Below are 24,603 nucleotides of genomic sequence, written 5' to 3'. Positions count from 1 at the left end.
GATTGTGGAATACTGTGACCCGGGAACCTGACTGAGCCTTGGTTCTGGAACCCTATGTACTGGGAATATGACTGAGGTTTTATTCTGGAATCCTGTAGCCTGGGAACATAACTGAGGATTGATTCTGGAAGCCTGTGGCCTGGGAACATGACATGGGTGGATTCTGGAAACCTGAGGCCTGGGAACATGACATCTGTTTAGATTGTGGAATACTGTGCCCCGGGTACCTGACTGAGCCTTGATTCTGGAACCCTGTGGACTGGGAACATGACTGAGGTTTTATTCCGGAACCCTGTAGCCTGGGAACATAACTGAGGATTGATTCTGGAACCCTGTGGCCTGGGAACATGACATGGGTGGATTCTGGAACCCTGAGGCCTGGGAACATGACATCTGTTTAGATTGTGGAATACTGTGCCCCGGGTACCTGACTGAGCCTTGATTCTGGAACCCTGTGGACTGGGAACATGACTGAGGTTTTATTCCGGAACCCTGTAGCCTGCGAACATAACTGAGGATTGATTCTGGAACCCTGTGGCCTGGCCGCATGACATCGGTGGATTCTGGAACTCTGTGGCCTGGGAACCTGCGAACGGTTTGACTCTGGTACCCTGTGGCCTGGGAACATGTCTGAGGTTTGATGGTGGAAACCTGTGGCCTGGCAACATGACTGAGGATTGATTCTGGAAGACTGTGGCCAGGGAACATGATATCTGGTTGATTCTGGAAACCTGTGTCCTGGGAACAAGACTGAAGTTTGATTCTGGAACCCTGGGTCTGGGAACATGACTGAGGTTTGTTTCTGGAAGCCTGTTCCCTGGGAACATGACTGCGGTTTGATTCTGGACACCTGTGTCCTGGGAACAAGACTGAGGTTTGATTCTGCAACCCTGTGGCTTGGGAACATGACTGAGGTTTGTTTCTGGAAGCCTGTTCTCTGGGAACATGACTGAGGTTTGATTCTGGACACCTGTGTCCTGGGAACATGACTGAGGTTTGATTGTTGAAACCTGTGGCCTTCGAACATGACTCAGGTTGATTCTGGAACCATGTGTCCTGGGAATATGACTGAGGTTTGATTCTGGAAACCTTTGGCCTGGGAAAATGACTGAGGTTTCATTGTGGAAACATGTGGCCTGGGATCATGACTGAGGTTCGATGGTGGAACACTCTGGCCTGGCAAAATGACTGAGGCTTGATTCTGGAGCCCTGTTTACTAGGAACATGACTGAGGTTTGATGGCAGAAACCTGTGGACTGGCAACATGACTGAGGTTTGATTTGGAACCCTGTGCACGGGGACCATGACTGAGGCTTGATACTGGAACCCCGTGGCATGGGAACATGACATTGGTTTGATTCTGGAGCCCTGTTTACTGGGAACATGACTGAGGTTTCATGGTTGAATCCTGTGGCCTGGCCACATGATTGAGGTTTGATAGTGGAACCCTCAGGCTTGGGAACATGAGTGAGGCTTGATGGTGGAACACTGTGGCCTGGCAATATGCCTGAGGTTTGATGGTGGAACCCTGTGGCTTGGCAAGATGACTTAGGTTAGATTGTGGAACACTCTGACCTGGGAACATGACTGAGGCTTGATGGTGGAACCGTGGCCTGGCCACAGGACTGAGGTTTGATTGTGGAACCCTCTGGCCTGGGAATATGACTGAGGTTTAATTGTGGAACCCTGTGGCCTGGGAACATGACTGGGATTTGATTACTGAAACCTGTGTCCAGGGAACATGACTGAGGTTTTCTTCTGGAACCCTGTGTCCTGGGACCACGACTGAGGTTTGATTCTGGAACCATGTGGCCTGGGAACATGACTGATGTTAGAGTGCGGAATCCTGTGGCCTGGGAACATGACATCTGTTTAGATTGTGGAATACTGTGCCCCGGGAACCTGACTGAGCCTTGGTTCTGGAACCCTGTGGACTGGGAACATGACTGACGTTTTATTCTGGAACCCTGTAGCCTGGGAACATAACTGAGGATTGATTCTGGAACCCTGTGGCCTGGGAACATGACATGGGTGGATTCTGGAACCCTGAGGCCTGGGAACATGACATCTGTTTAGATTGTGGAATACTGTGCCCCGGGTACCTGACTGAGCCTTGATTCTGGAACCCTGTGGTCTGGGAACATGACTGAGGTTTTATTCCGGAACCCTGTGGCCTGGGAACATAACTGAGGATTGATTCTGGAACCCTGTGGCCTGGGAACATGACATGGGTGGATTCTGGAACCCTGAGGCCTGGGAACATGACATCTGTTTAGATTGTGGAATACTGTGCCCTGGGAACGTGACTGAGCCTTGGTTCTGGAACCCTGTGGACTGGGAACATGACTGACGTTTTATTCTGGAACCCTGTAGCCTGGGAACATAACTGAGGATTGATTCTGGAACCCTGTGGCCTGGGAACATGACTGGGATTTGATTTCTGAAACCTGTGTCCAGGGAAAATGACTGAGGTTTTATTCTGGAACTCTGTGTCCTGGGAACACGACTGAGGTTTGATTCTGGAACCATGTGGCCTGGGAATATGACTTAGGTTTGATTCTGGAAACCATTGGCCTGGGAACATGACTGATGTTAGAGTGTGGAATCCTGTGCCCTGGGAACATGACATCGGTTTGGATTCTGGTACCCTGTTGCCTGGGAACATGAAATCGGTTTGATTCTGTAAACCTGAGGTCTGGGAATATGACTGAGGTTTGATTGTGGTACCCTATGGCCTGGCAACATGACTGAGGTTTGATTCTGGATGCCTGTGGCCTGGGAACATGACTGAGGCATGATTCTGGAAACCTGTGGCCTGGGAACATGACATCTTTTTAGATTGTGGAATACTGTGCCCCGGGAACCTGACTGAGCCTTGGTTCTGGAACCCTGTGGACTGGGAACATGACTGAGGTTTTATTCTGGAACCCTGTAGCCTGGGACCATAACTGAGGATTGATTCTGGAACCCTGTGGCCTGGGCACATGACAACGGTGGATTCTGGAACCCTGTGGACTAGGAACATGACTGAGGTTTTATTCTGGAACCTTGTAGCCTGGGAACATAACTGAGGATTGATTCTGGAACCCTGTGGCCTGGGAACATGACATGGGTGGATTCAGGAACCCTGAGGCCTGGGAACATGACATCTGTTTAGATTGTGGAATACTGTGCCCTGGGAACGTGACTGAGCCTTGGTTCTGGAACCCTGTGGACTGGGAACATGACTGACGTTTTATTCTGGAACCCTGTAGCCTGGGAACATAACTGAGGATTGATTCTGGAACCCTGTGGCCTGGGAACATGACTGGGATTTGATTTCTGAAACCTGTGTCCAGGGAAAATGACTGAGGTTTTATTCTGGAACCCTGTGTCCTGGGAACACGACTGAGGTTTGATTCTGGAACCATGTGGCCTGGGAATATGACTTAGGTTTGATTCTGGAAACCATTGGCCTGGGAACATGACTGATGTTAGAGTGTGGAATCCTGTGCCCTGGGAACATGACATCGGTTTGGATTCTGGTACCCTGTTGCCTGGAAACATGAAATCGGTTTGATTCTGGAAACCTTAGGCCTGGGAATATGACTGAGGTTTGATGGTGGTACCCTATGGCCTGGCAACATGACTGAGGTTTGATTCTGGATCCCTGTGGCCTGGGAACATGACATCTGTTTAGATTGTGGAATACTGTGCCCCGGGAACCTGACTGAGCCTTGGTTCTGGACCCCTGTGGACTGGGAACATGACTGAGGTTTTATTCTGGAAGCCTGTGTCCTGTTAACATGACATGGGTGGATTCTGGAACCCTGAGGCCTGGGAACATGACATCTGTTTAGATTGTGGAATACTGTGCCCCGGGAACCTGACTGAGCCTTGGATCTGGAACCCTGTGGACTGGGAACATGACTGACGTTTTATTCTGGAACCCTGTAGCCTGGGAACATAACTGAGGATTGATTCTGGAACCCTGTGGCCTGGGAACATGACATGGGTGGATTCTGGAACCCTGAGGCCTGGGAACATGACATCTGTTTAGATTGTGGAATACTGTGCCCTGGGAACGTGACTGAGCCTTGGTTCTGGAACCCTGTGGACTGGGAACATGACTGACGTTTTATTCTGGAACCCTGTAGCCTGGGAACATAACTGAGGATTGATTCTGGAGCCCTGTGGCCTGGGAACATGACTGGGATTTGATTTCTGAAACCTGTGTCCAGGGAAAATGACTGAGGTTTTATTCTGGAACCCTGTGTCCTGGGAACACGACTGAGGTTTGATTCTGGAACCATGTGGCCTGGGAATATGACTTAGGTTTGATTCTGGAAACCATTGGCCTGGGAACATGACTGATGTTAGAGTGTGGAATCCTGTGCCCTGGGAACATGACATCGGTTTGGATTCTGGTACCCTGTTGCCTGGAAACATGAAATCGGTTTGATTCTGGAAACCTTAGGCCTGGGAATATGACTGAGGTTTGATGGTGGTACCCTATGGCCTGGCAACATGACTGAGGTTTGATTCTGGATCCCTGTGGCCTGGGAACATGACATCTGTTTAGATTGTGGAATACTGTGCCCCGGGAACCTGACTGAGCCTTGGTTCTGGACCCCTGTGGACTGGGAACATGACTGAGGTTTTATTCTGGAACCCTGTGTCCTGTTAACATGACATGGGTGGATTCTGGAACCCTGAGGCCTGGGAACATGAAATCTGTTTAGATTGTGGAATACTGTGGCCTGGGAACTTGACTGAGCCTTGGTTCTGGAAACCTGTGGACTGGGAATATGACTGAGGTTTTATTCTGGAGCCGTGTAGCCTGGGAACATAACTGAGGATTCACTTTGGAACCCTGTGGCCCAGGAACATGACATGGGTGGATTCTGGAAACCTGAGGCCTTGGAACATGACATCTGTTTAGATTGTGGAATACTGTGGCCCGGGAACCTGACTGAGCCTTGGTTCTGGAACCCTGTGGACTGGGAACATGACTGAGGTTTTATTCTGGAACCCTGTAGCCTGGGAACATAACTGAGGATTGATTCTGGAAGCCTGTGGCCTGGGAACATGACATCGGTGGATTCTGGAACACTGTGGCCTGGGAACCTGCGAATGGTTTGACTCTGGAACCCTGTGGCCTGGGAACACGAAATCGGTTTGATTCCGGAAATCTGAGGCCTGGCAACATGACTGAGGTTTGATTCTGGATCTCTGTGGCCTGGGAAAATGACTGAGGCGTGATTCTGAAGACCTGTGGCCTGGAAACATGACATCTGTTTAGATTGTGGAATACTTTGGCCTGGGAACCTGACTGAGCCTTGGTTCTGGAACACTGTGCACTAGGAACATGACTGAGGTTTTATTCTGGAACCCTGTAGCCTGGGAACATAACTGAGGATTGATTCTGGAACCCTGTGGCCTGGGAACATAACATGGGTGGATTCTGGAACCCTGAGGCCTGGTAACAAGACATCTGTTTAGATTGTGGAATACTGTGACCCGGGAACCTGACTGAGCCTTGGTTCTGGAACCCTATGTACTGGGAATATGACTGAGGTTTTATTCTGGAACCCTGTATCCTGGGAACATAACTGAGGATTGATTCTGGAACCCTGTGTCCTGGGAACATGACATGGGTGGATTCTGGAACCCTGAGGCCTTGGAACATGACATCTGTTTAGATTGTGGAATACTGTGCCCCGGGTACCTGACTGAGCCTTGTTTCTGGAACCCTGTGGACTGGGAACATGACTGAGGTTTTATTCCGGAACCCTGTAGCCTGCGAACATAACTGAGGATTGATTCAGGAACCCTGTGGCCTGGCCGCATGACATCGGTGGATTCTGGAACTCTGTGGCCTGGGAACCTGCGAACGGTTTGACTCTGGTACCCTGTGGCCTGGGAACATGTCTGAGGTTTGATGGTGGAAACCTGTGGCCTGGCAACATGACTGAGGATTGATTCTGGAAGACTGTGGCCCGGGAACATGATATCTGGTTGATTCTGGAAACCTGTGTCCTGGGAACATGACTGAGGTTTGATTCTGGAACCCTGTGGCTTGGGAACATGACTGAGGTTTGTTTCTGTAAGCCTGTTCCCTGGGAACATGACTGCGGTTTGATTCTGGACACCTGTGTCCTGGGAACAAGACTGAGGTTTGATTCTGCAACCCTGTGGCTTGGGAACATGACTGAGGTTTGTTTCTGGAAGCCTGTTCTCTGGGAACATGACTGAGGTTTGATTCTGGACACCTGTGTCCTGGGAACATGACTGAGGTTTGATTGTTGAAACCTGTGGCCTTCGAACATGACTCAGGTTGATTCTGGAACCATGTGTCCTGGGAATATGACTGAGGTTTGATTCTGGAATCCTTTGGCCTGGGAAAATGACTGAGGTTTCATTGTGGAAACATGTGGCCTGGGATCATGACTGAGGTTTGATGGTGGAACACTCTGGCCTGGCAAAATGACTGAGGCTTGATTCTGGAGCCCTGTTTACTGGGAACATGACTGAGGTTTGATGGCAGAAACCTGTGGACTGGCAACATGACTGAGGTTTGATTTGGAACCCTGTGCACGGGGACCATGACTGAGGCCTGATACTGGAACCCCGTGGCATGGGAACATGACATTGGTTTGATTCTGGAGCCCTGTTTACTGGGAACATGACTGAGGTTTCATGGTTGAATCCTGTGGCCTGGCCACATGATTGAGGTTTGATAGTGGAACCCTCAGGCTTGGGAACATGAGTGAGGCTTGATGGTGGAACACTGTGGCCTGGCAATATGCCTGAGGTTTGATGGTGGAACCCTGTGGCTTGGCAAGATGACTTAGGTTAGATTGTGGAACACTCTGACCTGGGAACATGACTGAGGCTTGATGGTGGAACCGTGGCCTGGCAACAGGACTGAGGTTTGATAGTGGAACCCTCTGGCCTGGGAATATGACTGAGGTTTAATTGTGGAACCCTGTGGCCTGGGAACATGACTGGGATTTGATTTCTGAAACCTGTGTCCAGGGAACATGACTGAGGTTTTATTCTGGAACCCTGTGTCCTGGGAACACGACTGAGGTTTGATTCTGTAACCATGTGGCCTGGGAATATGACTGAGGTTTGATTCTGGAAACCATTGGCCTGGGAACATGACTGATGTTAGAATGTGGAATCCTGTGGCCTGGGAACATGACATCGGTTTGGATTCTGGTACCCTGTTGCCTGGGAACATGAAATCGGTTTGATTCTGTAAACCTGAGGTCTGGGAATATGACTGAGGTTTGATTGTGGTACCCTATGGCCTGGCAACATGACTGAGGTTTGATTCTGGATGCCTGTGGCCTGGGAACATGACTGAGGCATGATTCTGGAAACCTGTGGCCTGGGAACATGACATCTGTTTAGATTGTGGAATACTGTGCCCCGGGAACCTGACTGAGCCTTGGTTCTGGAACCCTGTGGACTGGGAACATGACTGAGGTTTTATTCTGGAACCCTGTAGCCTGGGACCATAACTGAGGATTGATTCTGGAACCCTGTGGCCTGGGCACATGACAACGGTGGATTCTGGAACCCTGTGGACTAGGAACATGACTGAGGTTTTATTCTGGAACCTTGTAGCCTGGGAACATAACTGAGGATTGATTCTGGAACCCTGTGGCCTGGGAACATGACATGGGTGGATTCTGGAACCCTGAGGCCTGGGAACATGACATCTGTTTAGATTGTGGAATACTGTGCCCTGGGAACGTGACTGAGCCTTGGTTCTGGAACCCTGTGGACTGGGAACATGACTGACGTTTTATTCTGGAACACTGTAGCCTGGGAACATAACTGAGGATTGATTCTGGAACCCTGTGGCCTGGGAACATGACTGGGATTTGATTTCTGAAACCTGTGTCCAGGGAAAATGACTGAGGTTTTATTCTGGAACCCTGTGTCCTGGGAACACGACTGAAGTTTGATTCTGGAACCATGTGGCCTGGGAATATGACTTAGGTTTGATTCTGGAAACCATTGGCCTGGGAACATGACTGATGTTAGAGTGTGGAATCCTGTGCCCTGGGAACATGACCTCGGTTTGGATTCTGGTACCCTGTTGCCTGGAAACATGAAATCGGTTTGATTCTGGAAACCTTAGGCCTGGGAATATGACTGAGGTTTGATGGTGGTACCCTATGGCCTGGCAACATGACTGAGGTTTGATTCTGGATCCCTGTGGCCTGGGAACATGACATCTGTTTAGATTGTGGAATACTGTGCCCCGGGAACCTGACTGAGCCTTGGTTCTGGACCCCTGTGGACTGGGAACATGACTGAGGTTTTATTCTGGAACCCTGTGTCCTGTTAACATGACATGGGTGGATTCTGGAACCCTGAGGCCTGGGAACATGAAATCTGTTTAGATTGTGGAATACTGTGGCCTGGGAACTTGACTGAGCCTTGGTTCTGGAAACCTGTGGACTGGGAATATGACTGAGGTTTTATTCTGGAGCCGTGTAGCCTGGGAACATAACTGAGGATTCACTTTGGAACCCTGTGGCCCAGGAACATGACATGGGTGGATTCTGGAACCCTGAGGCCTTGGAACATGACATCTGTTTAGATTGTGGAATACTGTGGCCCGGGAACCTGACTGAGCCTTGGTTCTGGAACCCTGTGGACTGGGATAATGACTGAGGTTTTATTCTGGAACCCTGTAGCCTGGGAACATAACTGAGGATTGATTCTGGAAGCCTGTGGCCTGGGAACATGACATCGGTGGATTCTGGAACACTGTGGCCTGGGAACCTGCGAACGGTTTGACTCTGGAACCCTGTGGCCTGGGAACACGAAATCGGTTTGATTCCGGAAATCTGAGGCCTTGCAACATGACTGAGGTTTGATTCTGGATCTCTGTGGCCTGGGAAAATGACTGAGGCGTGATTTTGAAGACCTGTGGCCTGGAAACATGACATCTGTTTAGATTGTGGAATACTTTGGCCCGGGAACCTGACTGAGCCTTGGTTCTGGAACACTGTGCACTAGGAACATGACTGAGGTTTTATTCTGGAACCCTGTAGCCTGGGAACATAACTGAGGATTGATTCTGGAACCCTGTGGCCTGGGAACATAACATGGGTGGATTCTGGAACCCTGAGGCCTGGGAACAAGACATCTGTTTAGCTTGTGGAATACTGTGACCCGGGAACCTGACTGAGCCTTGGTTCTGGAACCCTATGTACTGGGAATATGACTGAGGTTTTATTCTGGAACCCTGTAGCCTGGGAACATAACTGAGGATTGATTCTGGAACCCTGTGGCCTGGGAACATGACATGGGTGGATTCTGGAACCCTGAGGCCTGGGAACATGACATCCGTTTAGATTGTGGAATACTGTGCCCCGGGTACCTGACTGAGCCTTGATTCTGGAACCCTGTGGACTGGGAACATGACTGAGGTTATATTCCGGAACCCTGTAGCCTGCGAACATAACTGAGGATTGATTCTGGAACCCTGTGGCCTGGGCGCATGACATCGGTGGATTCTGGAACTCTGTGGCCTGGGAACCTGCGAACGGTTTGACTCTGGTACCCTGTGGCCTGGGAACATGTCTGAGGTTTGATGGTGGAAACCTGTGGCCTGGCAACATGACTGAGGATTGATTCTGGAAGACTGTGGCCAGGGAACATGATATCTGGTTGATTCTGGAAACCTGTGTCCTGGGAACAAGACTGAAGTTTGACTCTGAAACCCTGTGGCCTGGGAACATGACTGAGGTTTGTTTCTGGAAGCCTGTTCCCTGGGAACATGACTGCGGTTTGATTCTGGACACCTGTATCCTGGGAACAAGACTGAGGTTTGATTCTGCAACCCTGTGGCTTGGGAACATGACTGAGGTTTGTTTCTGGAAGCCTGTTCTCTGGGAACATGACTGAGGTTTGATTCTGGACACCTGTGTCCTGGGAACATGACTGAGGTTTGATTGTTGAAACCTGTGGCCTTCGAACATGACTCAGGTTGATTCTGGAACCATGTGTCCTGGGAATATGACTGAGGTTTGATTCTGGAAACCTTTGGCCTGGGAAAATGACTGAGGTTTCATTGTGGAAACATGTGGCCTGGGATCATGACTGAGGTTTGATGGTGGAACACTCTGGCCTGGCAAAATGACTGAGGCTTGATTCTGGAGCCCTGTTTACTGGGAACATGACTGAGGTTTGATGGCAGAAACCTGTGGACTGGCAACATGACTGAGGTTTGATTTGGAACCCTGTGCACGGGGACCATGACTGAGGCCTGATACTGGAACCCCGTGGCATGGGAACATGACATTGGTTTGATTCTGGAGCCCTGTTTACTGGGAACATGACTGAGGTTTCATGGTTGAATCCTGTGGCCTGGCAACATGATTGAGGTTTGATAGTGGAACCCTCAGGCTTGGGAACATGAGTGAGGCTTGATGGTGGAACACTGTGGCCTGGCAATATGCCTGAGGTTTGATGGTGGAACCCTGTGGCTTGGCAAGATGACTTAGGTTAGATTGTGGAACACTCTGACCTGGGAACATGACTGAGGCTTGATGGTGGAACCGTGGCCTGGCAACAGGACTGAGGTTTGATTGTGGAACCCTCTGGCCTGGGAATATGACTGAGGTTTAATTGTGGAACCCTGTGGCCTGGGAACATGACTGGGATTTGATTTCTGAAACCTGTGTCCAGGGAACATGACTGAGGTTTTATTCTGGAACCCTGTGTCCTGGGAACACGACTGAGGTTTGATTGTGTAACCATGTGGCCTGGGAATATGACTGAGGTTTGATTCTGGAAACCATTGGCCTGGGAACATGACTGATGTTAGAATGTGGAATCCTGTGGCCTGGGAACATGACATCGGTTTGGATTCTGGTACCCTGTTGCCTGGGAACATGAAATCGGTTTGATTCCGGAAATCTGAGGCCTGGCAACATGACTGAGGTTTGATTCTGGATCTCTGTGGCCTGGGAAAATGACTGAGGCGTGATTCTGAAGACCTGTGGCCTGGAAACATGACATCTGTTTAGAATGTGGAATACTTTGGCCCGGGAACCTGACTGAGCCTTGGTTCTGGAACACTGTGCACTAGGAACATGACTGAGGTTTTATTCTGGAACCCTGTAGCCTGGGAACATAACTGAGGATTGATTCTGGAACCCTGTGGCCTGGGAACATAACATGGGTGGATTCTGGAACCCTGAGGCCTGGGAACAAGACATCTGTTTAGATTGTGGAATACTGTGACCCGGGAACCTGACTGAGCCTTGGTTCTGGAACCCTATGTACTGGGAATATGACTGAGGTTTTATTCTGGAACCCTGTAGCCTGGGAAAATAACTGAGGATTGATTCTGGAACCCTGTGGCCTGGGAACATGACATGGGTGGATTCTGGAACCCTGAGGCCTTGGAACATGACATCTGTTTAGATTGTGGAATACTGTGCCCCGGGTACCTGACTGAGCCTTGATTCTGGAACCCTGTGGACTGGGAACATGACTGAGGTTTTATTCCGGAACCCTGTAGCCTGCGAACATAACTGAGGATTCATTCTGGAACCCTGTGGCCTGGCCGCATGACATCGGTGGATTCTGGAACTCTGTGGCCTGGGAACCTGCGAACGGTTTGACTCTGGTACCCTGTGGCCTGGGAACATGTCTGAGGTTTGATGGTGGAAACCTGTGGCCTGGCAACATGACTGAGGATTGATTCTGGAAGACTGTGGCCAGGGAACATGATATCTGGTTGATTCTGGAAACCTGTGTCCTGGGAACAAGACTGAAGTTTGATTCTGGAACCCTGTGGCCTGGGAACATGACTGAGGTTTGTTTCTGGAAGCCTGTTCCCTGGGAACATGACTGCGGTTTGATTCTGGACACCTGTGTCCTGGGAACAAGACTGAGGTTTGATTCTGCAACCCTGTGGCTTGGGAACATGACTGAGGTTTGTTTCTGGAAGCCTGTTCTCTGGGAACATGACTGAGGTTTGATTCTGGACACCTGTGTCCTGGGAACATGACTGAGGTTTGATTGTTGAAACCTGTGGCCTTCGAACATGACTCAGGTTGATTCTGGAACCATGTGTCCTGGGAATATGACTGAGGTTTGATTCTGGAAAACTTTGGCCTGGGAAAATGACTGAGGTTTCATTGTGGAAACATGTGGCCTGGGATCATGACTGAGGTTTGATGGTGGAACACTCTGGCCTGGCAAAATGACTGAGGCTTGATTCTGGAGCCCTGTTTACTGGGAACATGACTGAGGTTTGATGGCAGAAACCTGTGGACTGGCAACATGACTGAGGTTTGATTTGGAACCCTGTGCACGGGGACCATGCCTGAGGCCTGATACTGGAACCCCGTGGCATGGGAACATGACATTGGTTTGATTCTGGAGCCCTGTTTACTGGGAACATGACTGAGGTTTCATGGTTGAATCCTGTGGCCTGGCAACATGATTGAGGTTTGATAGTGGAACCCTCAGGCTTGGGAACATGAGTGAGGCTTGATGGTGGAACACTGTGGCCTGGCAATATGCCTGAGGTTTGATGGTGGAACCCTGTGGCTTGGCAAGATGACTTAGGTTAGATTGTGGAACACTCTGACCTGGGAACATGACTGAGGCTTGATGGTGGAACCGTGGCCTGGCAACAGGACTGAGGTTTGATTGTGGAACCCTCTGGCCTGGGAATATGACTGAGGTTTAATTGTGGAACCCTGTGGCCTGGGAACATGACTGGGATTTGATTTCTGAAACCTGTGTCCAGGGAACATGACTGAGGTTTTATTCTGGAACCCTGTGTCCTGGGAACACGACTGAGGTTTGATTGTGTAACCATGTGGCCTGGGAATATGACTGAGGTTTGATTCTGGAAACCATTGGCCTGGGAACATGACTGATGTTAGAATGTGGAATCCTGTGGCCTGGGAACATGACATCGGTTTGGATTCTGGTACCCTGTTGCCTGGGAACATGAAATCGGTTTGATTCTGTAAACCTGAGGTCTGGGAATATGACTGAGGTTTGATTGTGGTACCCTATGGCCTGGCAACATGACTGAGGTTTGATTCTGGATGCCTGTGGCCTGGGAACATGACTGAGGCATGATTCTGGAAACCTGTGGCCTGGGAACATGACATCTGTTTAGATTGTGGAATACTGTGCCCCGGGAACCTGACTGAGCCTTGGTTCTGGAACCCTGTGGACTGGGAACATGACTGAGGTTTTATTCTGGAACCCTGTAGCCTGGGACCATAACTGAGGATTGATTCTGGAACCCTGTGGCCTGGGCACATGACAACGGTGGATTCTGGAACCCTGTGGACTAGGAACATGACTGAGGTTTTATTCTGGAACCTTGTAGCCTGGGAACATAACTGAGGATTGATTCTGGAACCCTGTGGCCTGGGAACATGACATGGGTGGATTCTGGAACCCTGAGGCCTGGGAACATGACATCTGTTTAGATTGTGGAATACTGTGCCCTGGGAACGTGACTGAGCCTTGGTTCTGGAACCCTGTGGACTGGGAACATGACTGACGTTTTATTCTGGAACACTGTAGCCTGGGAACATAACTGAGGATTGATTCTGGAACCCTGTGGCCTGGGAACATGACTGGGATTTGATTTCTGAAACCTGTGTCCAGGGAAAATGACTGAGGTTTTATTCTGGAACCCTGTGTCCTGGGAACACGACTGAGGTTTGATTCTGGAACCATGTGGCCTGGGAATATGACTTAGGTTTGATTCTGGAAACCATTGGCCTGGGAACATGACTGATGTTAGAGTGTGGAATCCTGTGCCCTGGGAACATGACCTCGGTTTGGATTCTGGTACCCTGTTGCCTGGAAACATGAAATCGGTTTGATTCTGGAAACCTTAGGCCTGGGAATATGACTGAGGTTTGATGGTGGTACCCTATGGCCTGGCAACATGACTGAGGTTTGATTCTGGATCCCTGTGGCCTGGGAACATGACATCTGTTTAGATTGTGGAATACTGTGCCCCGGGAACCTGACTGAGCCTTGGTTCTGGACCCCTGTGGACTGGGAACATGACTGAGGTTTTATTCTGGAACCCTGTGTCCTGTTAACATGACATGGGTGGATTCTGGAACCCTGAGGCCTGGGAACATGAAATCTGTTTAGATTGTGGAATACTGTGGCCTGGGAACTTGACTGAGCCTTGGTTCTGGAAACCTGTGGACTGGGAATATGACTGAGGTTTTATTCTGGAGCCGTGTAGCCTGGGAACATAACTGAGGATTCACTTTGGAACCCTGTGGCCCAGGAACATGACATGGGTGGATTCTGGAACCCTGAGGCCTTGGAACATGACATCTGTTTAGATTGTGGAATACTGTGGCCCCGGAACCTGACTGAGCCTTGGTTCTGGAACCCTGTGGACTGGGATAATGACTGAGGTTTTATTCTGGAACCCTGTAGCCTGGGAACATAACTGAGGATTGATTCTGGAAGCCTGTGGCCTGGGAACATGACATCGGTGGATTCTGGAACACTGTGGCCTGGGAACCTGCGAACGGTTTGACTCTGGAACCCTGTGGCCTGGGAACACGAAATCGGTTTGATTCCGGAAATCTGAGGCCTTGCAACATGACTGAGGTTTGATTCTGGATCTCTGTGGCCTGGGAAAATGACTGAGGCGTGATTTTGAAGACCTGTGGCCTGGAAACATGACATCTGTTTAGATTGTGGAATACTTTGGCCCGGGAACCTGACTGAGCCTTGGTTCTGGAACCCTATGTACTGGGAATATGACTGAGGTTTTATTCTGGAACCCTGTAGCCTGGGAACATAACTGAGGATTGATTCTGGAACCCTGTGGCCTGGGAACATGACATGGGTGGATTCTGGAACCCTGAGGCCTGGGAACATGACATCCGTTTAGATTGTGGAATACTGTGCCCCGGGTACCTGACTGAGCCTTGATTCTGGAACCCTGTGGACTGGGAACATGACTGAGGTTATATTCCGGAACCCTGTAGCCTGCGAACATAACTGAGGATTGATTCTGGAACCCTGTGGCCTGGGCGCATGACATCGGTGGATTCTGGAACTCTGTGGCCTGGGAACCTGCGAACGGTTTGACTCTGGTACCCTGTGGCCTGGGAACATGTCTGAGGTTTGATGGTGGAAACCTGTGGCCTGGCAACATGACTGAGGATTGATTCTGGAAGACTGTGGCCAGGGAACATGATATCTGGTTGATTCTGGAAACCTGTGTCCTGGGAACAAGACTGAAGTTTGACTCTGAAACCCTGTGGCCTGGGAACATGACTGAGGTTTGTTTCTGGAAGCCTGTTCCCTGGGAACATGACTGCGGTTTGATTCTGGACACCTGTATCCTGGGAACAAGACTGAGGTTTGATTCTGCAACCCTGTGGCTTGGGAACATGACTGAGGTTTGTTTCTGGAAGCCTGTTCTCTGGGAACATGACTGAGGTTTGATTCTGGACACCTGTGTCCTGGGAACATGACTGAGGTTTGATTGTTGAAACCTGTGGCCTTCGAACATGACTCAGGTTGATTCTGGAACCATGTGTCCTGGGAATATGACTGAGGTTTGATTCTGGAAACCTTTGGCCTGGGAAAATGACTGAGGTTTCATTGTGGAAACATGTGGCCTGGGATCATGACTGAGGTTTGATGGTGGAACACTCTGGCCTGGCAAAATGACTGAGGCTTGATTCTGGAGCCCTGTTTACTGGGAACATGACTGAGGTTTGATGGCAGAAACCTGTGGACTGGCAACATGACTGAGGTTTGATTTGGAACCCTGTGCACGGGGACCATGACTGAGGCCTGATACTGGAACCCCGTGGCATGGGAACATGACATTGGTTTGATTCTGGAGCCCTGTTTACTGGGAACATGACTGAGGTTTCATGGTTGAATCCTGTGGCCTGGCAACATGATTGAGGTTTGATAGTGGAACCCTCAGGCTTGGGAACATGAGTGAGGCTTGATGGTGGAACACTGTGGCCTGGCAATATGCCTGAGGTTTGATGGTGGAACCCTGTGGCTTGGCAAGATGACTTAGGTTAGATTGTGGAACACTCTGACCTGGGAACATGACTGAGGCTTGATGGTGGAACCGTGGCCTGGCAACAGGACTGAGGTTTGATAGTGGAACCCTCTGGCCTGGGAATATGACTGAGGTTTAATTGTGGAACCCTGTGGCCTGGGAACATGACTGGGATTTGATTTCTGAAACCTGTGTCCAGGGAACATGACTGAGGTTTTATTCTGGAACCCTGTGTCCTGGGAACACGACTGAGGTTTGATTCTGTAACCATGTGGCCTGGGAATATGACTGAGGTTTGATTCTGGAAACCATTGGCCTGGGAACATGACTGATGTTAGAATGTGGAATCCTGTGGCCTGGGAACATGCCATCGGTTTGGATTCTGGTACCCTGTTGCCTGGGAACATGAAATCGGTTTGATTCTGTAAACCTGAGGTCTGGGAATATGACTGAGGTTTGATTGTGGTACCCTATGGCCTGGCAACATGACTGAGGTTTGATTCTGGATGCCTGTGGCCTGGGAACATGACTGAGGCATGATTCTGGAAACCTGTGGCCTGGGAACATGACATCTGTTTAGATTGTGGAATACTGTGCCCCGGGAACCTGACTGAGCCTTGGTTCTGGAACCCTGTGGACTGGGAACATGACTGAGGTTTTATTCTGGAACCCTGTAGCCTGGGACCATAACTGAGGATTGATTCTGGAACCCTGTGGCCTGGGCACATGACAACGGTGGATTCTGGAACCCTGAGGCCTGGGAACATGACATCTGTTTAGATTGTGGAATACTGTGCCCTGGGAACGTGACTGAGCCTTGGTTCTGGAACCCTGTGGACTGGGAACATGACTGACGTTTTATTCTGGAACCCTGTAGCCTGGGAACATAACTGAGGATTGATTCTGGAACCCTGTGGCCTGGGAACATGACTGGGATTTGATTTCTGAAACCTGTGTCCAGGGAAAATGACTGAGGTTTTATTCTGGAACCCTGTGTCCTGGGAACACGACTGAGGTTTGATTCTGGAACCATGTGGCCTGGGAACATGACATCTGTTTAGATTGTGGAATACTCTGCCCCGGGAACCTGACTGAGCCTTTGTTCTGGAAACCTGTGGACTGGGAATATGACTGAGGTTTTATTCTGGATCCGTGTGTCCTGTTAACATGACATGGGTGGATTCTGGAACCCTGAGGCCTGGGAACATGACATCTGTTTAGATTGTGGAATACTGTGGCCTGGGAACTTGACTGAGCCTTGGTTCTGGAAACCTGTGGACTGGGAATATGACTGAGGTTTTATTCTGGAGCCGTGTAGCCTGGGAACATAACTGAGGATTCCCTTTGGAACCCTGTGGCCCAGGAACATGACATGGGTGGATTCTGGAAACCTGAGGCCTTGGAACATGACATCTGTTTAGATTGTGGAATACTGTGGCCCGGGAACCTGACTGAACCTTGGTTCTGGAACCCTGTGGACTGGGAACATGACTGAGGTTTTATTCTGGAACCCTGTAGCCTGGGAACATAACTGAGGATTGATTCTGGAAGCCTGTGGCCTGGGAACATGACATCGGTGGATTCTGGAACACTGTGGCCTGGGAACCTGAGAACGGTTTGACTCTGGAACCCTGTGGCCTGGGAACACGAAATCCGTTTGATTCCGGAAATCTGAGGCCTGGCAACATGACTGAGGTTTGATTCTGGATCTCTGTGGCCTGGGAAAATGACTGAGGCGTGATTCTGAAGACCTGTGGCCTGGAAACATGACATCTGTTTAGATTGTGGAATACTTTGGCCCGGGAACCTGACTGAGCCTTGGTTCTGGAACACTGTGCACTAGGAACATGACTGAGGTTTTATTCTGGAACCCTGTAGCCTGGGAACATAACTGAGGATTGATTCTGGAACCCTGTGGCCTGGGAACATAACATGGGTGGATTCTGGAACCCTGAGGCCTGGGAACAAGACATCTGTTTAGATTGTGGAATACTGTGACCCGGGAACCTGACTGAGCCTTGGTTCTGGAACCCTATGTACTGGGAATATGACTGAGGTTTTATTCTGGAACCCTGTAGCCTGGGAAAATAACTGAGGATTGATTCTGGAACCCTGTGGCCTGGGAACATGACATGGGTGGATTCTGGAACCCTGAGGCCTTGGAACATGACATCTGTTTAGATTGTGGAATACTGTGCCCCGGGTACCTGACTGAGCCTTGATTCTGGAACCCTGTGGACTGGGAACATGACTGAGGTTTTATTCCGGAACCCTGTAGCCTGCGAACATAACTGAGGATTCATTCTGGAACCCTGTGGCCTGGCCGCATGACATCGGTGGATTCTGGAACTCTGTGGCCTGGGAACCTGCGAACGGTTTGACTCTGGTACCCTGTGGCCTGGGAACATGTCTGAGGTTTGATGGTGGAAACCTGTGGCCTGGCAACATGACTGAGGATTGATTCTGGAAGACTGTGGCCAGGGAACATGATATCTGGTTGATTCTGGAAACCTGTGTCCTGGGAACAAGACTGAAGTTTGATTCTGGAACCCTGTGGCCTGGGAACATGACTGAGGTTTGTTTCTGGAAGCCTGTTCCCTGGGAACATGACTGCGGTTTGATTCTGGACACCTGTGTCCTGGGAACAAGACTGAGGTTTGATTCTGCAACCCTGTGGCTTGGGAACATGACTGAGGTTTGTTTCTGGAAGCCTGTTCTCTGGGAACATGACTGAGGTTTGATTCTGGACACCTGTGTCCTGGGAACATGACTGAGGTTTGATTGTTGAAACCTGTGGCCTTCGAACATGACTCAGGTTGATTCTGGAACCATGTGTCCTGGGAATATGACTGAGGTTTGATTCTGGAAACCTTTGGCCTGGGAAAATGACTGAGGTTTCATTGTGGAAACATGTGGCCTGGGATCATGACTGAGGTTTGATGGTGGAACACTCTGGCCTGGCAAAATGACTGAGGCTTGATTCTGGAGCCCTGTTTACTGGGAACATGACTGAGGTTTGATGGCAGAAACCTGTGGACTGGCAACATGACTGAGGTTTGATTTGGAACCCTGTGCACGGGGACCATGCCTGAGGCCTGATACTGGAACCCCGTGGCATGGGAACATGACATTGGTTTGATTCTGGAGCCCTGTTTACTGGGAACATGACTGAGGTTTCATGGTTGAATCCTGTGGCCTGGCAACATGATTGAGGTTTGATAGTGGAACCCTCAGGCTTGGGAACATGAGTGAGGCTTGATGGTGGAACACTGTGGCCTGGCAATATGCCTGAGGTTTGATGGTGGAACCCTGTGGCTTGGCAAGATGACTTAGGTTAGATTGTGGAACACTCTGACCTGGGAACATGACTGAGGCTTGATGGTGGAACCGTGGCCTGGCAACAGGACTGAGGTTTGATTGTGGAACCCTCTGGCCTGGGAATATGACTGAGGTTTAATTGTGGAACCCTGTGGCCTGGGAACATGACTGGGATTTGATTTCTGAAACCTGTGTCCAGGGAACATGACTGAGGTTTTATTCTGGAACCCTGTGTCCTGGGAACACGACTGAGGTTTGATTCTGTAACCATGTGGCCTGGGAATATGACTGAGGTTTGATTCTGGAAACCATTGGCCTGGGAACATGACTGATGTTAGAATGTGGAATCCTGTGGCCTGGGAACATGACATCGGTTTGGATTCTGGTACCCTGTTGCCTGGGAACATGAAATCGGTTTGATTCTGTAAACCTGAGGTCTGGGAATATGACTGAGGTTTGATTGTGGTACCCTATGGCCTGGCAACATGACTGAGGTTTGATTCTGGATGCCTGTGGCCTGGGAACATGACTGAGGCATGATTCTGGAAACCTGTGGCCTGGGAACATGACATCTGTTTAGATTGTGGAATACTGTGCCCCGGGAACCTGACTGAGCCTTGGTTCTGGAACCCTGTGGACTGGGAACATGACTGAGGTTTTATTCTGGAACCCTGTAGCCTGGGACCATAACTGAGGATTGATTCTGGAACCCTGTGGCCTGGGCACATGACAACGGTGGATTCTGGAACCCTGTGGACTAGGAACATGACTGAGGTTTTATTCTGGAACCTTGTAGCCTGGGAACATAACTGAGGATTGATTCTGGAACCCTGTGGCCTGGGAACATGACATGGGTGGATTCTGGAACCCTGAGGCCTGGGAACATGACATCTGTTTAGATTGTGGAATACTGTGCCCTGGGAACGTGACTGAGCCTTGGTTCTGGAACCCTGTGGGCTGGGAACATGACTGACGTTTTATTCTGGAGCCCTGTAGCCTGGGAACATAACTGAGGATTGATTCTGGAACCCTGTGGCCTGGGAACATGACTGGGATTTGATTTCTGAAACCTGTGTCCAGGGAAAATGACTGAGGTTTTATTCTGGAACCCTGTGTCCTGGGAACACGACTGAGGTTTGATTCTGGAACCATGTGGCCTGGGAACATGACATCTGTTTAGATTGTGGAATACTCTGCCCCGGGAACCTGACTGAGCCTTGGTTCTGGAAACCTGTGGACTGGGAATATGACTCAGGTTTTATTCTGGATCCGTGTGTCCTGTTAACATGACATGGGTGGATTCTGGAACCCTGAGGCCTGGGAACATGACATCTGTTTAGATTGTGGAATACTGTGGCCTGGGAACTTGACTGAGCCTTGGTTCTGGAAACCTGTGGACTGGGAATATGACTGAGGTTTTATTCTGGAGCCGTGTAGCCTGGGAACATAACTGAGGATTCCCTTTGGAACCCTGTGGCCCAGGAACATGACATGGGTGGATTCTGGAAAACTGAGGCCTTGGAACATGACATCTGTTTAGATTGTGGAATACTGTGCCCCGGGTACCTGACTGAGCCTTGATTCTGGACACCTGTGTCCTGGGAACAAGACTGAGGTTTGATTCTGCAACCCTGTGGCTTGGGAACATGACTGAGGTTTGTTTCTGGAAGCCTGTTCTCTGGGAACATGACTGAGGTTTGATTCTGGACACCTGTGTCCTGGGAACATGACTGAGGTTTGATTGTTGAAACCTGTGGCCTTCGAACATGACTCAGGTTGATTCTGGAACCATGTGTCCTGGGAATATGACTGAGGTTTGATTCTGGAAACCTTTGGCCTGGGAAAATGACTGAGGTTTCATTGTGGAAACATGTGGCCTGGGATCATGACTGAGGTTCGATGGTGGAACACTCTGGCCTGGCAAAATGACTGAGGCTTGATTCTGGAGCCCTGTTTACTAGGAACATGACTGAGGTTTGATGGCAGAAACCTGTGGACTGGCAACATGACTGAGGTTTGATTTGGAACCCTGTGCACGGGGACCATGACTGAGGCCTGATACTGGAACCCCGTGGCATGGGAACATGACATTGGTTTGATTCTGGAGCCCTGTTTACTGGGAACATGACTGAGGTTTCATGGTTGAATCCTGTGGCCTGGCCACATGATTGAGGTTTGATAGTGGAACCCTCAGGCTTGGGAACATGAGTGAGGCTTGATGGTGGAACACTGTGGCCTGGCAATATGCCTGAGGTTTGATGGTGGAACCCTGTGGCTTGGCAAGATGACTTAGGTTAGATTGTGGAACACTCTGACCTGGGAACATGACTGAGGCTTGATGGTGGAACCGTGGCCTGGCCACAGGACTGAGGTTTGATTGTGGAACCCTCTGGCCTGGGAATATGACTGAGGTTTAATTGTGGAACCCTGTGGCCTGGGAACATGACTGGGATTTGATTACTGAAACCTGTGTCCAGGGAACATGACTGAGGTTTTCTTCTGGAACCCTGTGTCCTGGGACAACGACTGAGGTTTGATTCTGGAACCATGTGGCCTGGGAACATGACTGATGTTAGAGTGCGGAATCCTGTGGCCTGGGAACATGACATCTGTTTAGATTGTGGAATACTGTGCCCCGGGAACCTGACTGAGCCTTGGTTCTGGAACCCTGTGGACTGGGAACATGACTGACGTTTTATTCTAGAACCCTGTAGCCTGGGAACATAACTGAGGATTGATTCTGGAACCCTGTGGCCTGGGAACATGACATGGGTGGATTCTGGAACCCTGAGGCCTGGGAACATGACATCTGTTTAGATTGTGGAATACTGTGCCCCGGGTACCTGACTGAGCCTTGATTCTGGAACCCTGTGGACTGGGAACATGACTGAGGTTTTATTCCGGAACCCTGTGGCCTGGGAACATAACTGAGGATTGATTCTGGAACCCTGTGGCCTCGGAACATGACATGGGTGGATTCTGGAACCCTGAGGCCTGGGAACATGACATCTGTTTAGATTGTGGAATACTGTGCCCTGGGAACGTGACTGAGCCTTGGTTCTGGAACCCTGTGGACTGGGAACATGACTGACGTATTATTCTGGAACCCTGTAGCCTGGGAACATAACTGAGGATTGATTCTGGAACCCTGTGGCCTGGGAACATGACTGGGATTTGATTTCTGAAACCTGTGTCCAGGGAAAATGACTGAGGTTTTATTCTGGAACCCTGTGTCCTGGGAACACGACTGAGGTTTGATTCTGGAACCATGTGGCCTGGGAATATGACTTAGGTTTGATTCTGGAAACCATTGGCCTGGGAACATGACTGATGTTAGAGTGTGGAATCCTGTGCCCTGGGAACATGACATCGGTTTGGATTCTGGTACCCTGTTGCCTGGAAACATGAAATCGGTTTGATTCTGGAAACCTTAGGCCTGGGAATATGACTGAGGTTTGATGGTGGTACCCTATGGCCTGGCAACATGACTGAGGTTTGATTCTGGATCCCTGTGGCCTGGGAACATGACATCTGTTTAGATTGTGGAATACTGTGCCCCGGGAACCTGACTGAGCCTTGGTTCTGGACCCCTGTGGACTGGGAACATGACTGAGGTTTTATTCTGGAAGCCTGTGTCCTGTTAACATGACATGGGTGGATTCTGGAACCCTGAGGCCTGGGAACATGAAATCTGTTTAGATTGTGGAATACTGTGGCCTGGGAACTTGACTGAGCCTTGGTTCTGGAAATCTGTGGACTGGGAATATGACTGAGGTTTTATTCTGGAGCCTTGTAGCCTGGGAACATAACTGAGGATTCACTTTGGAACCCTGTGGCCCAGGAACATGACATGGGTGGATTCTGGAAACCTGAGGCCTTGGAACATGACATCTGTTTAGATTGTGGAATACTGTGGCCCGGGAACCTGACTGAGCCTTGGTTCTGGAACCCTGTGGACTGGGAACATGACTGAGGTTTTATTCTGGAACCCTGTAGCCTGGGAACATAACTGAGGATTGATTCTGGAAGCCTGTGGCCTGGGAACATGACATCGGTGGATTCTGTAACACTGTGGCCTGGGAACCTGCGAATGGTTTGACTCTGGAACCCTGTGGCCTGGGAACACGAAATCGGTTTGATTCCGGAAATCTGAGGCCTGGCAACATGACTGAGGTTTGATTCTGGATCTCTGTGGCCTGGGAAAATGACTGAGGCGTGATTCTGAAGACCTGTGGCCTGGAAACATGACATCTGTTTAGATTGTGGAATACTTTGGCCTGGGAACCTGACTGAGCCTTGGTTCTGGAACACTGTGCACTAGGAACATGACTGAGGTTTTATTCTGGAACCCTGTAGCCTGGGAACATAACTGAGGATTGATTCTGGAACCCTGTGTCCTTGGAACATGACATGGGTGGATTCTGGAACCCTGAGGCCTGGGAACATGACATCTGTTTAGATTGTGGAATACTGTGCCCCGGGTACCTGACTGAGCCTTGATTCTGGAACCCTGTGGACTGGGAACATGACTGAGGTTTTATTCCGGAACCCTGTAGCCTGCGAACATAACTGAGGATTGATTCTGGAACCCTGTGGCCTGGCCGCATGACATCGGTGGATTCTGGAACTCTGTGGCCTGGGAACCTGCGAACGGTTTGACTCTGGTACCCTGTGGCCTGGGAACATGTCTGAGGTTTGATGGTGGAAACCTGTGGCCTGGCAACATGACTGAGGATTGATTCTGGAAGACTGTGGCCCGGGAATATGATATCTGGTTGATTCTGGAAACCTGTGTCCTGGGAACATGACTGAGGTTTGATTCTGCAACCCTGTGGCTTGGGAACATGACTGAGGTTTGTTTCTGGAAGCCTGTTCCCTGGGAACATGACTGCGGTTTGATTCTGGACACCTGTGTCCTGGGAACAAGACTGAGGTTTGATTCTGCAACCCTGTGGCTTGGGAACATGACTGAGGTTTGTTTCTGGAAGCCTGTTCTCTGGGAACATGACTGAGGTTTGATTCTGGACACCTGTGTCCTGGGAACATGACTGAGGTTTGATTGTTGAAACCTGTGGCCTTCGAACATGACTCAGGTTGATTCTGGAACCATGTGTCCTGGGAATATGACTGAGGTTTGATTCTGGAAACCTTTGGCCTGGGAAAATGACTGAGGTTTCATTGTGGAAACATGTGGCCTGGGATCATGACTGAGGTTTGATGGTGGAACACTCTGG

General features: G+C 49.9%; 1 long non-coding RNA gene across 1 annotated transcript in view; it reads right to left on the bottom strand.

The window, feature by feature from the left end:
• The window catches only part of LOC309653784, a 132,118-nt gene extending 109,955 nt beyond the window's left edge, over positions 1-22,163 (bottom strand). The window contains exon 1 of the long non-coding RNA XR_014259470.1: positions 22,058-22,163. This is a non-coding gene — a long non-coding RNA (uncharacterized lncRNA). The remainder of the gene's footprint in view (positions 1-22,057) is intronic.
• Positions 22,164-24,603: the final 2,440 nt, after the last annotated feature.

This window comes from Balaenoptera physalus (assembly GCF_965194825.1).
Source record: "Balaenoptera physalus genome assembly, contig: HAP1_SCAFFOLD_1162, whole genome shotgun sequence".
NCBI classification, from domain to species: domain Eukaryota; kingdom Metazoa; phylum Chordata; class Mammalia; order Artiodactyla; family Balaenopteridae; genus Balaenoptera; species Balaenoptera physalus.
The sequence above is the reverse complement of the archived record's forward strand: the minus strand, read 5'-3'. Positions and strand labels throughout refer to the sequence as shown.